General features: G+C 37.5%; 11 non-coding genes across 11 annotated transcripts; all 11 read right to left on the reverse strand.

Annotated features, from left to right (window-relative positions):
* Positions 1-509: 509 nt before the first annotated feature.
* TRNAA-CGC (transfer RNA alanine (anticodon CGC)) lies at positions 510-581 on the reverse strand. The gene has a single exon. It is a non-coding gene; the product is annotated as a tRNA-Ala (tRNA).
* An 851-nt stretch (positions 582-1,432) lies between these two features.
* On the reverse strand, positions 1,433-1,504 carry TRNAA-CGC (transfer RNA alanine (anticodon CGC)). The gene has a single exon. It is a non-coding gene; the product is annotated as a tRNA-Ala (tRNA).
* Positions 1,505-3,277: 1,773 nt separating this feature from the next.
* Positions 3,278-3,349, reverse strand: TRNAA-CGC (transfer RNA alanine (anticodon CGC)). Its single transcript has one exon. It is a non-coding gene; the product is annotated as a tRNA-Ala (tRNA).
* Positions 3,350-5,122: 1,773 nt separating this feature from the next.
* Positions 5,123-5,194, reverse strand: TRNAA-CGC (transfer RNA alanine (anticodon CGC)). Its single transcript has one exon. It is a non-coding gene; the product is annotated as a tRNA-Ala (tRNA).
* A 1,773-nt stretch (positions 5,195-6,967) lies between these two features.
* TRNAA-CGC (transfer RNA alanine (anticodon CGC)) lies at positions 6,968-7,039 on the reverse strand. Its single transcript has one exon. It is a non-coding gene; the product is annotated as a tRNA-Ala (tRNA).
* An 851-nt stretch (positions 7,040-7,890) lies between these two features.
* TRNAA-CGC (transfer RNA alanine (anticodon CGC)) lies at positions 7,891-7,962 on the reverse strand. The gene has a single exon. It is a non-coding gene; the product is annotated as a tRNA-Ala (tRNA).
* Positions 7,963-9,736: 1,774 nt separating this feature from the next.
* Positions 9,737-9,808, reverse strand: TRNAA-CGC (transfer RNA alanine (anticodon CGC)). The gene has a single exon. It is a non-coding gene; the product is annotated as a tRNA-Ala (tRNA).
* An 851-nt stretch (positions 9,809-10,659) lies between these two features.
* TRNAA-CGC (transfer RNA alanine (anticodon CGC)) lies at positions 10,660-10,731 on the reverse strand. Its single transcript has one exon. It is a non-coding gene; the product is annotated as a tRNA-Ala (tRNA).
* Positions 10,732-11,582: 851 nt separating this feature from the next.
* On the reverse strand, positions 11,583-11,654 carry TRNAA-CGC (transfer RNA alanine (anticodon CGC)). The gene has a single exon. It is a non-coding gene; the product is annotated as a tRNA-Ala (tRNA).
* Positions 11,655-12,505: 851 nt separating this feature from the next.
* Positions 12,506-12,577, reverse strand: TRNAA-CGC (transfer RNA alanine (anticodon CGC)). The gene has a single exon. It is a non-coding gene; the product is annotated as a tRNA-Ala (tRNA).
* Positions 12,578-13,428: 851 nt separating this feature from the next.
* TRNAA-CGC (transfer RNA alanine (anticodon CGC)) lies at positions 13,429-13,500 on the reverse strand. The gene has a single exon. It is a non-coding gene; the product is annotated as a tRNA-Ala (tRNA).
* Positions 13,501-15,092: the final 1,592 nt, after the last annotated feature.

The raw sequence follows: 15,092 nt of genomic DNA on the forward strand, positions 1-15,092 counted from the left end.
AAAGGATGCATGCTAAGACTGCCTCTTGGCCACAGCTAGCTAATGCTTCACCAGACAATCTATGTAGAGTTGATATGTTGTCATCATTCCATGCTTTGAAATTTCATTAAGTGCTTGCCCTCCAAGCCCATGTCCATCCTCTTTTTGTTCACAAAGTGTTTGAACTTGTCTCTCAATCTTAATCAATTAGTTTTGCTATATTATTTGTCTCGCTCTTTTATTAAACTTTGCTTGAGTTGTCGCCTTCAGGTCCCACTGAAAATAAAAAATCTATTTCCTACTTACCATAAGTTTTCCCTCAGTGTAGGAGAATGGCAATAAGCATTCAATGGGAACTTAACTTTGAAAAATGGAATGAAGAAGATGATGAATATAATCATATTTGATTGATTTTTTATGATTTGTATTCAACTTTGACTATTGCTGTAGAGTACTTTTATTGGTTTGCTTGTTTTCTTTGGCTCTACTAGAGAGTTTACATATGGTAAAAAGCTGTATTTTGTAAAACTTGGAGATGCCCGGGATTGAAACCGGGGCCTCATACATGCGAAGCATGCGCTCTACCCCTGAGCTACATCCCCTATGAGCTGCTATTTTTTTAGGCGCAAGTGATTGCAGCTTTACATTTCACTAGAGATTTACTACTTTTCAGTGTTATTAGGGATATCTTAGAGGATGGAAGCATAACCATTATACCATGCTTGACTGCAAGGACTTTATGGTTTTCATGGGTGATGAGAATGCAAGTAGAAGCCCATTCCAAACATTGTAATGCTCTTAAAGTTCTCCATCAGAGACTGGTTTATCATCAGAATCCCCTACTTTTACTAATGAATGGTGTGGATATTTATCAAGTTTTGCTAACTAGAGGGCTGTCTTACATTCTGTTTGGTCATCAGTGTCAGAACTTAGAAGAAGGGAACAAAGGATGCATGCTAAGACTGCCTCTTGGCCACTGCTAGCTAATGCTTCACCAGACAATCCATGTAGAGTTGATATGTTGTCATCATTCCATGCTTTGATATATCACTAAGTGCTTGCCCTCCAAGCCCATGTCCATCCTCCTTTTGTTCACAAAGTGTTTGAACTTGTCTCTCAATCTTAATCAATTAGTTTTGCTATATTATTTGTCTCGCTCTTTTATTAAACTTTGCTTGAGTTGTCGCCTTCAGTTCCCACTGAAAATAAAAAATCTATTTCCTACTTACCATAAGTTTACCCTCAGTGTAGGAGAATGGCAATAAGCATTCAATGGGAACTTAACTTTGAAAAATGGAATGAAGAAGATAATGAATATAATCATATTTGATTGATTTTTTATGATTTGTATTCAACTTTGACTATTGCTGTAGAGTACTTTTATTGGTTTGCTTGTTTTCTTTGGCTCTACTAGAGAGTTTACATATGGTAAAAAGCTGTATTTTGTAAAACTTGGAGATGCCGGGGATTGAAACCGGGGCCTCATACATGCGAAGCATGCGCTCTACCACTGAGCTACATCCCCTATGAGCTGCTATTTTTTTATGCACAAGTGATTGCAGCTTTATATTTTACTAGAGATTTACTACTTTTCAGTGTTATTAGGGATATCTTAGAGGATGGAAGCATAACCATTATACCATGCTTGACTGCAAGGACTTTATGGTTTTCATGGCTGATGAGAATGCAAGTAGATGACCATTCCAAACACTGGAATGCTCTTAAAGTTCTCCATCAGAGACTGGATTATCATCAGAATCCCCTACTTTTACTATTGAATGGTGTGGATATTGATCAAGTTTTGCAAACTAGAGGGCTGTCTTACATTCTGTTTGGTCATCAGTGTCAGAACTTAGCAGAAGGGCACAAAGGATGCATGCTAAGACTGCCTCTTGGGCATTGCTAGCTAATGCTTCAGCAGGCAATTTATGTAGAGTTGATATGTTGTCATCATTCCATGCTTTGAAATTTCATTAAGTGTCTGCCCTCCAAGCCCATGTCCATCCTCTTTTTGTTCATAAAGTGGTTAAACTTGTCTCTCAATCTTAATCATTTAGTTATGCTATATTATTTGTCTCGCTCTTTTATTAAACTTTGCTCGGGTAGTCGCCTTCAGTTCCCACTGAAAATAAAAAATCTATTTCCTACTTACCATATGTTTTCCCTCAGTGTAGGAGAATGGCAATAGGCATTCAATGGGAATTAACTTTGAAAAATGGAATGAAGAAGATGATGAATATAATCATATTTGATTAATTTTTTATGATTTGTATTCAACTTTGACTATTGCTGTAGAGTTCTTGTATTATTTTGCTTGTTATCTTTGGCTCTTCTAGAGAGTTTACATATGGTAAAAAGCTGTATTTTGCAAAACTTAGAGATTCTGGGGATTGAACTTAGGAGCTTATACAAGCGAAGCATGCGCTCTACCACCGAGCTACATCCCCTATGAGCTCCTATTTTCTGATGCATAAGTGATTGCAGCTTTACAATTCACTAGAGATTTACTACTTTTTAGTGTTATTAGTGATATCTTAGAGGATGGAAGGATAACCATTATACCATGCTTGACTTCAAGGACTTTATGGTTTTCATGGCTGATGAGAATGCAAGTAGATGCCCATTCCGAACATTGGAATGCTCCTAAAGTTCTCCATCAGAGACTGGTTCATCATCAGAATCCCCTACTTTTACTAATGAATGGTGTGGATATTGATCAAGTTTTGCTAACTAGAGGGCTGTCTTACATTCTGTTTGGTCATCAGTGTCAGAACTTAGCAGAAGGGCACAAAGGATGCATGCTAAGACTGCCTCTTGGCCACTGCTAGCTAATGCTTCACCAGTCAATCTATGTAGAGTTGATATGTTGTCATCATTCCATGCTTTGAATTATCATTAAGTGCTTGCCCTCCAAGCCCATGTCCATCCTCTTTTTGTTCATAAAGTGTTTGAACTTGTCTCTCAATCTTAATCATTTAGTTATGCTATATTATTTGTCTCGCTCTTTTATTAAACTTTGCTCAGGTAGTCGCCTTCAGTTCCCACTGAAAATAAAAAATCTTCTTCCTACTTACCATATGTTTTCCCTCAGTGTAGGAGAATGGCAATAGGCATTCAATAGTTACTTAACTTTGAAAACTGGAATGAAGAAGATGATGAATATAATCATATTTGATTGATTTTTTATGATTTGTATTCAACTTTGACTATTGCTGTAGAGTACTTTTATTGGTTTGCTTGTTTTCTTTGGCTCTACTAGAGAGTTTACATATGGTAAAAAGCTGTATTTTGTAAAACTTGGAGATGCCGGGGATTGAATCCGGGGCCTCAAACATGCGAAGCATGTGCTCTACCATTGAGCTACATCCCCTATGAGCTGCTATTTTTTTATGCACAAGTGATTGCAGCTTTACATTTCACTAGAGATTTACTACTTTTCAGTGTTATTAGGGATATCTTAGAGGATGGAAGCATAATTATTATACCATGCTTGACTGCAAGGACTTTATGGTTTTCATGGCTGATGAGAATGCAAGTAGATGCCCCTTCCAAACACTGGAATGCTCTTAAAGTTCTCCATCAGAGACTGGTTTATCATCAGAATCCCCTACTTTTACTAATGAATGGTGTGGATATTGATCAAGTTTTGCTAACTAGAGGGCTGTCTTACATTCTGTTTGGTCATCAGTGTCTGAACTTAGCAGAAGGGCACAAAGGATGCATGCTAAGACTTCCTCTTGGGCATTGCTAGCTAATGTCTCACCAGACAATCTATTTAGAGTTGATATGTTGTCATCATTCCATGCTTTGAAATTTCATTAAGTGCTTGCCCTCCAAACCCATGTCCATCCTCTTTTTGTTCATTAATGGTTGTACTTGTCTCTCAATCTTAATCATTTAGTTCTGCTATATTAATTGTCTCGCTCTTTTATTAAACTTTGCTCAGGAAGTCCCCTTCAGTTCCCACTGAGAATAAAAAATCTATTTCCTACTTACCATATGTTTTCCCTCAGTGTAGGAGAATGGCAATAGGCATTCAATGGGAACTTAACTTTGAAAAATGGAATGAAGAAGATGATGAATATAATCATATTTGATTATTTTTTTATGATTTGTATTCAACTTTGACTATTGCTGTAGAGTACTTGTATTGGTTTGCTTGTTATCTTTGGCTCTTCTAGAGAGTTTACATATGGTTAAAAGCTGTATTTTGCAAAACTTAGAGATTCTGGGGATTGAACTCAGGGACTTATACAAGCGAAGCATGCGCTCTACCACCGAGCTACATCCCCTATGAGCTGCTATTTTCTGATGCATAAGTGATTGCATCTTTACAATTCACTAGAGATTTACTACTTTTCAGTGTTATTAGTGATATCTTAGAGGATGGAAGGATAACCATTATACCATGCTTGACTTCTAGGACTGTATGGTTTTCATGGCTGATGAGAATGCAAGTAGATGCCCATTCCGAACATTGGAATGCTCTTAAAGTTCTCCATCAGAGACTGGTTCATCATCAGAATCCCCTACTTTTACTAATGAATGGTGTGGATATTGATCAAGTTTTGCTAACTAGAGGGCTGTCTTACATTCTGTTTGGTCATCAGTGTCAGAACTTAGCAGAAGGGCACAAAGGATGCATGCTAAGACTGCCTCTTGGCCACAGCTAGCTAATGCTTCACCAGACAATCTATGTAGAGTTGATATGTTGTCATCATTCCATGCTTTGAAATTTCATTAAGTGCTTGCCCTCCAAGCCCATGTCCATCCTCTTTTTGTTCACAAAGTGTTTGAACTTGTCTCTCAATCTTAATCAATTAGTTTTGCTATATTATTTGTCTCGCTCTTTTATTAAACTTTGCTTGAGTTGTCGCCTTCAGGTCCCACTGAAAATAAAAAATCTATTTCCTACTTACCATATGTTTTCCCTCAGTGTAGGAGAATGGCAATAGGCATTCAATAGGTACTTAACTTTAAAAACTGGAATGAAGAAGATGATGAATATAATCATATTTGATTGATTTTTTATGATTTGTATTCAACTTTGACTATTGCTGTAGAGTACTTTTATTGGTTTGCTTGTTTTCTTTGGCTCTACTAGAGAGTTTACATATGGTAAAAAGCTGTATTTTGTAAAACATGGAGATGCCGGGGATTGAATCCGGGGCCTCATACATGCGAAGCATGCGCTCTACCATTGAGCTACATCCCCTATGAGCTGCTATTTTTTTATGCACAAGTGATTGCAGCTTTACATTTCACTAGAGATTTACTACTTTTCAGTGTTATTAGGGATATCTTAGAGGATGGAAGCATAATTATTATACCATGATTGACTGCAAGGACTTTATGGTTTTCATGGCTGATGAGAATGCAAGTAGATGCCCCTTCCAAACACTGGAATGCTCTTAAAGTTCTCCATCAGAGACTGGTTTATCATCAGAATCCCCTACTTTTACTAATGAATGGTGTGGATATTGATCAAGTTTTGCTAACTAGAGGGCTGTCTTACATTCTGTTTGGTCATCAGTGTCTGAACTTAGCAGAAGGGCACAAAGGATGCATGCTAAGACTGCCTCTTGGGCATTGCTAGCTAATGCTTCACCAGACAATCTATTTAGAGTTGATATGTTGTCATCATTCCATGCTTTGAAATTTCATTAAGTGCTTGCACTCCAAGCCCATGTCCATCCTCTTTTTGTTCATTAATGGTTGTACTTGTCTCTCAATCTTAATCATTTAGTTCTGCTATATTAATTGTCTCGCTCTTTTATTAAACTTTGCTCAGGTAGTCGCCTTCAGTTCCCACTGAGAATAAAAAATCTATTTCCTACTTACCATATGTTTTCCCTCAGTGTAGGAGAATGGCAATAGGCATTCAATGGGAACTTAACTTTGAAAAATGGAATGAAGAAGATGATGAATATAATCATATTTGATTATTTTTTTATGATTTGTATTCAACTTTGACTATTGCTGTAGAGTACTTGTATTGGTTTGCTTGTTATCTTTGGCTCTTCTAGAGAGTTTACATATGGTAAAAAGCTGTATTTTGCAAAACTTAGAGATTCTGGGGATTGAACTCAGGGGCTTATACAAGCGAAGCATGCGCTCTACCACCGAGCTACATCCCCTATGAGCTGCTATTTTCTGATGCATAAGTGATTGCAGCTTTACAATTCACTAGAGATTTACTACTTTTCAGTGTTATTAGTGATATCTTAGAGGATGGAAGGATAACCATTATACCATGCTTGACTTCTAGGACTGTATGGTTTTCATGGCTGATGAGAATGCAAGTAGATGCCCATTCCGAACATTGGAATGCTCTTAAAGTTCTCCATCAGAGACTGGTTCATAATCAGAATCCCCTACTTTTACTAATGAATGGTGTGGATATTGATCAAGTTTTGCTAACTAGAGGGCTGTCTTACAATCTGTTTGGTCATCAGTGTCAGAACTTAGCAGAAGGGCACAAAGGATGCATGCTAAGACTGCATCTTGGCCACTGCTAGCTAATGCTTCAACAGACAATCTTTGTAGAGTTCATATGTTGTCATCATTCCATGCTTTGAAATTTCATTAAGTGCTTGCCCTCCAAGCCCATGTCAATCCTCTTTTTGTTCACAAACTGTTTGAACTTGTCTCTCAATCTTAATCAATTAGTTTTGCTATATTATTTGTCTCGCTCTTTTATTAAACTTTGCTCGGGTAGTCGCCTTCAGTTCCCACTGAAAATAAAAAATCTATTTCCTACTTACCATATGTTTTCCCTCAGTGTAGGAGAATGGCAATAGGCATTCAATGGGAACTGAACTTTGAAAAATGGAATGAAGAAGATGATGAATATACTCATATTTGATTGATTTTTTATGATTTGTATTCAACTTTGACTATTGCTGTAGAGTACTTTTATTGGTTTGATTGTTTTCTTTGGCTCTACTAGAGAGTTTACATATGGTAAAAAGCTGTATTTTGTAAAACTTGGAGATGCCGGGGATTGAATCCGGGGCCTCATACATGCGAAGCATGCGCTCTACCACTGAGCTATATCCCCTATGAGCTGCTATTTTTTTATGCACAAGTGATTGCAGCTTTACATTTCACTAGAGATTTAATACTTTTCTGTGTTATTAGGGATATCTTAGAGGATGGAAGCATAACCATTATTCCATGCTTGACTGCAAGGACTTTATGGTTATCATGGCTGATGAGAATGCAAGTAGATGCCCATTCCGAACATTGGAATGCTCTTAAAGTTCTCCATCAGAGACTGGTTCATCATCAGAATCCCCTACTTTTACTAATGAATGGTGTGGATATTGATCAAGTTTTGCTAACTAGAGGGCTGTCTTACATTCTGTATGGTCATCAGTGTCAGAACTTAGCAGAAGGGCACAAAGCATGCATGCTAAGACTGCCTCTTCGCCACTGCTAGCTAATGCTTCACCAGACAATCTATGTACAGTTGATATGTTGTCATCATTCCATGCTTTGAAATTTCATTAAGTGCTTGCCCTCCAAGCCCATGTCCATCCTCTTTTTGTTCACAAAGTGTTTGAACTTGTCTCTCAATCTTAATCAATTAGTTTTGCTATATTATTTGTCTCGCTCTTTTATTAAACTTTGCTTGAGTTGTCGCCTTCAGTTCACACTGAAAATAAAAAATCTATTTCCTACTTACCATAAGTTTACCGTCAGTGTAGGAGAATGGCAATAAGCATTCAATGGGAACTTAACTTTGAAAAATGGAATGAAGAAGATGATGAATATAATCATATTTGCTTGATTTTTTATGATTTGTATTCAACTTTGACTATTGCTGTAGAGTACTTTTATTGGTTTGCTTGTTTTCTTTGGCTCTACTAGAGAGTTTACATATGGTAAAAAGCTGTATTTTGTAAAACTTGGAGATGCCGGGGATTGAAACCGGGGCCTCATACATGCGAAGCATGCACTCTACCACTGAGCTACATCCCCTATGAGCTGCTATTTTTTTATGCACAAGTGATTGCAGCTTTATATTTTACTAGAGATTTACTACTTTTCAGTGTTATTAGGGATATCTTAGAGGATGGAAGCATAACCATTATACCATGCTTGACTGCAAGGACTTTATGGTTTTCATGGCTGATGAGAATGCAAGTAGATGCCCATTCCGAACATTGGAATGCTCTTAAAGTTCTCCATCAGAGACTGGTTCATCATCAGAATCCCCTACTTTTACTAATGAATGGTGTGGATATTGATCAAGTTTTGCTAACTAGAGGGCTGTCTTACATTCTGTTTGGTCATCAGTGTCAGAACTTAGCAGAAGGGCACAAAGGATGCATGCTAAGACTGCCTCTTGGCCACTGCTAGCTAATGCTTCACCAGACAATCTATGTAGAGTTGATATGTTGTCATCATTCCATGCTTTGAATTATCATTAAGTGCTTGCCCTCCAAGCCCATGTCCATCCTCTTTTTGTTCATAAAGTGTTTGAACTTGTCTCTCAATCTTAATCATTTAGTTCTGCTATATTATTTGTCTCGCTCTTTTATTAAACTTTGCTCAGGTAGTCGCCTTCAGTTCCCACTGAGAATAAAAAATCTATTTCCTACTTACCATATGTTTTCCCTCAGTGTAGGAGAATGGCAATAGGCATTCAATGGGAACTTAACTTTGAAAAATGGAATGAAGAAGATGATGAATATAATCATATTTGATTATTTTTTTATGATTTGTATTCAACTTTGACTATTGCTGTACAGTACTTGTATTGGTTTGCTTGTTATCTTTGGCTCTTCTAGAGAGTTTACATATGGTAAAAAGCTGTATTTTGCAAAACTTAGAGATTCTGGGGATTGAACTCAGGGGCTTATACAAGCGAAGCATGCGCTCTACCACCGAGCTACATCCCCTATGAGCTGCTATTTTCTGATGCATAAGTGATTGCAGCTTTACAATTCCCTAGAGATTTACTACTTTTCAGTGTTATTAGTGATATCTTAGAGGATGGAGGGATAACCATTATACCATGCTTGACTTCAAGGACTGTATGGTTTTCATGGCTGATGAGAATGCAAGTAGATGCCCATTCCGAACATTGGAATGCTCTTTAAGTTCTCCATCAGAGACTGGTTCATCATCAGAATCCCCTACTTTTACTAATGAATGGTGTGGATATTGATCAAGTTTTGCTAACTAGAGGGCTGTCTTACAATCTGTTTGATCATCAGTGTCAGAACTTAGCAGAAGGGCACAAAAGATGCATGCTAAGACTGCCTCTTGGCCACTGCTAGCTAATGCTTCAACAGACAATCTTTGTAGAGTTCATATGTTGTCATCATTCCATGCTTTGAAATTTCATTAAGTGCTTGCCCTCCAAGCCCATGTCCATCCTCTTTTTGTTCACAAAGTGTTTGAACTTGTCTCTCAATCTTAATCAATTAGTTTTGCTATATTATTTGTCTCGCTCTTTTATTAAACTTTGCTCGGGTAGTCGCCTTCAGTTCCCACTGAAAATAAAAAATCTATTTCCTACTTACCATATGTTTTCCCTCAGTGTAGGAGAATGGCAATAGGCATTCAATGGGAACTTAACTTTGAAAAATGGAATGAAGAAGATGATGAATATAATCATATTTGATTGATTTTTTATGATTTGTATTCAACTTTGACTATTGCTGTAGAGTACTTTTATTGGTTTGCTTGTTTTCTTTGGCTCTACTAGAGAGTTTACATATGGTAAAAAGCTGTATTTTGTAAAACTTGGAGATGCCGGGGATTGAATCCGGGGCCTCATACATGCGAAGCATGCGCTCTACCACTGAGCTATATCCCCTATGAGCTGCTATTTTTTTATGCACAAGTGATTGCAGCTTTACATTTCACTAGAGATTTACTACTTTTCAGTGTTATTAGGGATATCTTAGAGGATGGAAGCATAACCATTATACCATGCTTGACTGCAAGGAATTTATGGTTTTCATGGCTGATGAGAATGCAAGTAGATGCCCATTCCGAACATTGGAATGCTCTTAAAGTTCTCCATCAGAGACTGGTTCATAATCAGAATCCCCTACTTTTACTAATGAATGGTGTGGATATTGATCAAGTTTTGCTAACTAGAGGGCTGTCTTACAATCTGTTTGGTCATCAGTGTCAGAACTTAGCAGAAGGGCACAAAGGATGCATGCTAAGACTGCATCTTGGCCACTGCTAGCTAATGCTTCAACAGACAATCTTTGTAGAGTTCATATGTTGTCATCATTCCATGCTTTGAAATTTCATTAAGTGCTTGCCCTCCAAGCCCATGTCCATCCTCTTTTTGTTCACAAAGTGATTGAACTTGTCTCTCAATCTTAATCAATTAGTTTTGCTATATTATTTGTCTCGCTCTTTTATTAAACTTTGCTCGGGTAGTCGCCTTCAGTTCCCACTGAAAATAAATAATCTATTTCCTACTTACCATATGTTTTCCCTCAGTGTAGGAGAATGGCAATAGGCATTCAATGGGAACTTAACTTTGAAAAATGGAATGAAGAAGATGATGAATATACTCATATTTGATTGATTTTTTATGATTTGTATTCAACTTTGACTATTGCTGTAGAGTACTTTTATTGGTTTGATTGTTTTCTTTGGCTCTACTAGAGAGTTTACATATGGTAAAAAGCTGTATTTTGTAAAACTTGGAGATGCCGGGGATTGAATCCGGGGCCTCATACATGCGAAGCATGCGCTCTACCACTGAGCTATATCCCCTATGAGCTGCTATTTTTTTATGCACAAGTGATTGCAGCTTTACATTTCACTAGAGATTTAATACTTTTCTGTGTTATTAGGGATATCTTAGAGGATGGAAGCATAACCATTATTCCATGCTTGACTGCAAGGACTTTATGGTTATCATGGCTGATGAGAATGCAAGTAGATGCCCATTCCGAACATTGGAATGCTCTTAAAGTTCTCCATCAGAGACTGGTTCATCATCAGAATCCCCTACTTTTACTAATGAATGGTGTGGATATTGATCAAGTTTTGCTAACTAGAGGGCTGTCTTACATTCTGTTTGGTCATCAGTGTCAGAACTTAGCAGAAGGGCACAAAGCATGCATGCTAAGACTGCCTCTTCGCCACTGCTAGCTAATGCTTCACCAGACAATCTATGTACAGTTGATATGTTGTCATCATTCCATGCTTTGAAATTTCATTAAGTGCTTGCCCTCCAAGCCCATGTCCATCCTCTTTTTGTTCACAAAGTGTTTGAACTTGTCTCTCAATCTTAATCAATTAGTTTTGCTATATTATTTGTCTCGCTCTTTTATTAAACTTTGCTTGAGTTGTCGCCTTCAGTTCCCACTGAAAATAAAAAATCTATTTCCTACTTACCATAAGTTTACCCTCAGTGTAGGAGAATGGCAATAAGCATTCAATGGGAACTTAACTTTGAAAAATGGAATGAAGAAGATGATGAATATAATCATATTTGCTTGATTTTTTATGATTTGTATTCAACTTTGACTATTGCTGTAGAGTACTTTTATTGGTTTGCTTGTTTTCTTTGGCTCTACTAGAGAGTTTACATATGGTAAAAAGCTGTATTTTGTAAAACTTGGAGATGCCGGGGATTGAAACCGGGGCCTCATACATGCGAAGCATGCACTCTACCACTGAGCTACATCCCCTATGAGCTGCTATTTTTTTATGCACAAGTGATTGCAGCTTTATATTTTACTAGAGATTTACTACTTTTCAGTGTTATTAGGGATATCTTAGAGGATGGAAGCATAACCATTATACCATGCTTGACTGCAAGGACTTTATGGTTTTCATGGCTGATGAGAATGCAAGTAGATGCCCATTCCGAACATTGGAATGCTCTTAAAGTTCTCCATCAGAGACTGGTTCATCATCAGAATCCCCTACTTTTACTAATGAATGGTGTGGATATTGATCAAGTTTTGCTAACTAGAGGGCTGTCTTACAATCTGTTTGGTCATCAGTGTCAGAACTTAGCAGAAGGGCACAAAGGATGCATGCTAAGACTGCATCTTGGCCACTGCTAGCTAATGCTTCAACAGACAATCTTTGTAGAGTTCATATGTTGTCATCATTCCATGCTTTGAAATTTCATTAAGTGTTTGCCCTCCAAGCCCATGTCCATCCTCTTTTTGTTCACAAAGTGTTTGAACTTGTCTCTCAATCTTAATCAATTAGTTTTGCTATATTATTTGTCTCGCTCTTTTATTAAACTTTGCTCGGGTAGTCGCCTTCAGTTCCCACTGAAAATAAAAAATCTATTTCCTACTTACCATATGTTTTCCCTCAGTGTAGGAGAATGGCAATAGGCATTCAATGGGAACTTAACTTTGAAAAATGGAATGAAGAAGATGATGAATATACTCATATTTGATTGATTTTTTATGATTTGTATTCAACTTTGACTATTGCTGTAGAGTACTTTTATTGGTTTGATTGTTTTCTTTGGCTCTACTAGAGAGTTTACATATGGTAAAAAGCTGTATTTTGTAAAACTTGGAGATGCCGGGGATTGAATCCGGGGCCTCATACATGCGAAGCATGCGCTCTACCACTGAGCTATATCCCCTATGAGCTGCTATTTTTTTATGCACAAGTGATTGCAGCTTTACATTTCACTAGAGATTTAATACTTTTCTGTGTTATTAGGGATATCTTAGAGGATGGAAGCATAACCATTATTCCATGCTTGACTGCAAGGACTTTATGGTTATCATGGCTGATGAGAATGCAAGTAGATGCCCATTCCGAACATTGGAATGCTCTTAAAGTTCTCCATCAGAGACTGGTTCATCATCAGAATCCCCTACTTTTACTAATGAATGGTGTGGATATTGATCAAGTTTTGCTAACTAGAGGGCTGTCTTACATTCTGTTTGGTCATCAGTGTCAGAACTTAGCAGAAGGGCACAAAGCATGCATGCTAAGACTGCCTCTTCGCCACTGCTAGCTAATGCTTCACCAGACAATCTATGTACAGTTGATATGTTGTCATCATTCCATGCTTTGAAATTTCATTAAGTGCTTGCCCTCCAAGCCCATGTCCATCCTCTTTTTGTTCACAAAGTGTTTGAACTTGTCTCTCAATCTTAATCAATTAGTTTTGCTATATTATTTGTCTCGCTCTTTTATTAAACTTTGCTTGAGTTGTCGCCTTCAGTTCCCACTGAAAATAAAAAATCTATTTCCTACTTACCATAAGTTTACCCTCAGTGTAGGAGAATGGCAATAAGCATTCAATGGGAACTTAACTTTGAAAAATGGAATGAAGAAGATGATGAATATAATCATATTTGCTTGATTTTTTATGATTTGTATTCAACTTTGACTATTGCTGTAGAGTACTTTTATTGGTTTGCTTGTTTTCTTTGGCTCTACTAGAGAGTTTACATATGGTAAAAAGCTGTATTTTGTAAAACTTGGAGATGCCGGGGATTGAAACCGGGGCCTCATACATGCGAAGCATGCACTCTACCACTGAGCTACATCCCCTATGAGCTGCTATTTTTTTATGCACAAGTGATTGCAGCTTTATATTTTACTAGAGATTTACTACTTTTCAGTGTTATTAGGGATATCTTAGAGGATGGAAGCATAACCATTATACCATGCTTGACTGCAAGGACTTTATGGTTTTCATGGCTGATGAGAATGCAAGTAGATGCCCATTCCGAACATTGGAATGCTCTTAAAGTTCTCCATCAGAGACTGGTTCATCATCAGAATCCCCTACTTTTACTAATGAATGGTGTGGATATTGATCAAGTTTTGCTAACTAGAGGGCTGTCTTACATTCTGTTTGGTCATCAGTGTCAGAACTTAGCAGAAGGGCACAAAGGATGCATGCTAAGACTGCCTCTTGGCCACTGCTAGCTAATGCTTCACCAGACAATCTATGTAGAGTTGATATGTTGTCATCATTCCATGCTTTGAAGTATCATTAAGTGCTTGCCCTCCAAGCCCATGTCCATCCTCTTTTTGTTCATAAAGTGTTTGAACTTGTCTCTCAATCTTAATCATTTAGTTCTGCTATATTATTTGTCTCGCTCTTTTATTAAACTTTGCTCAGGTAGTCGCCTTCAGTTCCCACTGAGAATAAAAAATCTATTTCCTACTTACCATATGTTTTCCCTCAGTGTAGGAGAATGGCAATAGGCATTCAATGGGAACTTAACTTTGAAAAATGGAATGAAGAAGATGATGAATATAATCATATTTGATTATTTTTTTATGATTTGTATTCAACTTTGACTATTGCTGTAGAGTACTTGTATTGGTTTGCTTGTTATCTTTGGCTCTTCTAGAGAGTTTACATATGGTAAAAAGCTGTATTTTGCAAAACTTAGAGATTCTGGGGATTGAACTCAGGGGCTTATACAAGCGAAGCATGCGCTCTACCACCGAGCTACATCCCCTATGAGCTGCTATTTTCTGATGCATAAGTGATTGCAGCTTTACAATTCACTAGAGATTTACTACTTTTCAGTGTTATTAGTGATATCTTAGAGGATGGAAGGATAACCATTATACCATGCTTGACTTCAAGGACTGTATGGTTTTCATGGCTGATGAGAATGCAAGTAGATGCCCATTCCGAACATTGGAATGCTCTTTAAGTTCTCCATCAGAGACTGGTTCATCATCAGAATCCCCTACTTTTACTAATGAATGGTGTGGATATTGATCAAGTTTTGCTAACTAGAGGGCTGTCTTACAATCTGTTTGATCATCAGTGTCAGAACTTAGCAGAAGGGCACAAAAGATGCATGCTAAGACTGCCTCTTGGCCACTGCTAGCTAATGCTTCAACAGACAATCTTTGTAGAGTTCATATGTTGTCATCATTCCATGCTTTGAAATTTCATTAAGTGCTTGCCCTCCAAGCCCATGTCCATCCTCTTTTTGTTCACAAAGTGTTTGAACTTGTCTCTCAATCTTAATCAATTAGTTTTGCTATATTATTTGTCTCGCTCTTTTATTAAACTTTGCTCGGGTAGTCGCCTTCAGTTCCCACTGAAAATAAAAAATCTATTTCCTACTTACCATATGTTTTCCCTCAGTGTAGGAGAATGGCAATAGGCATTC

The sequence above is a fragment of the Taudactylus pleione genome, unplaced genomic scaffold (genome assembly GCF_031769625.1).
Source record: "Taudactylus pleione unplaced genomic scaffold, aTauple2 ptg000070l, whole genome shotgun sequence".
NCBI lineage: Eukaryota > Metazoa > Chordata > Amphibia > Anura > Myobatrachidae > Taudactylus > Taudactylus pleione.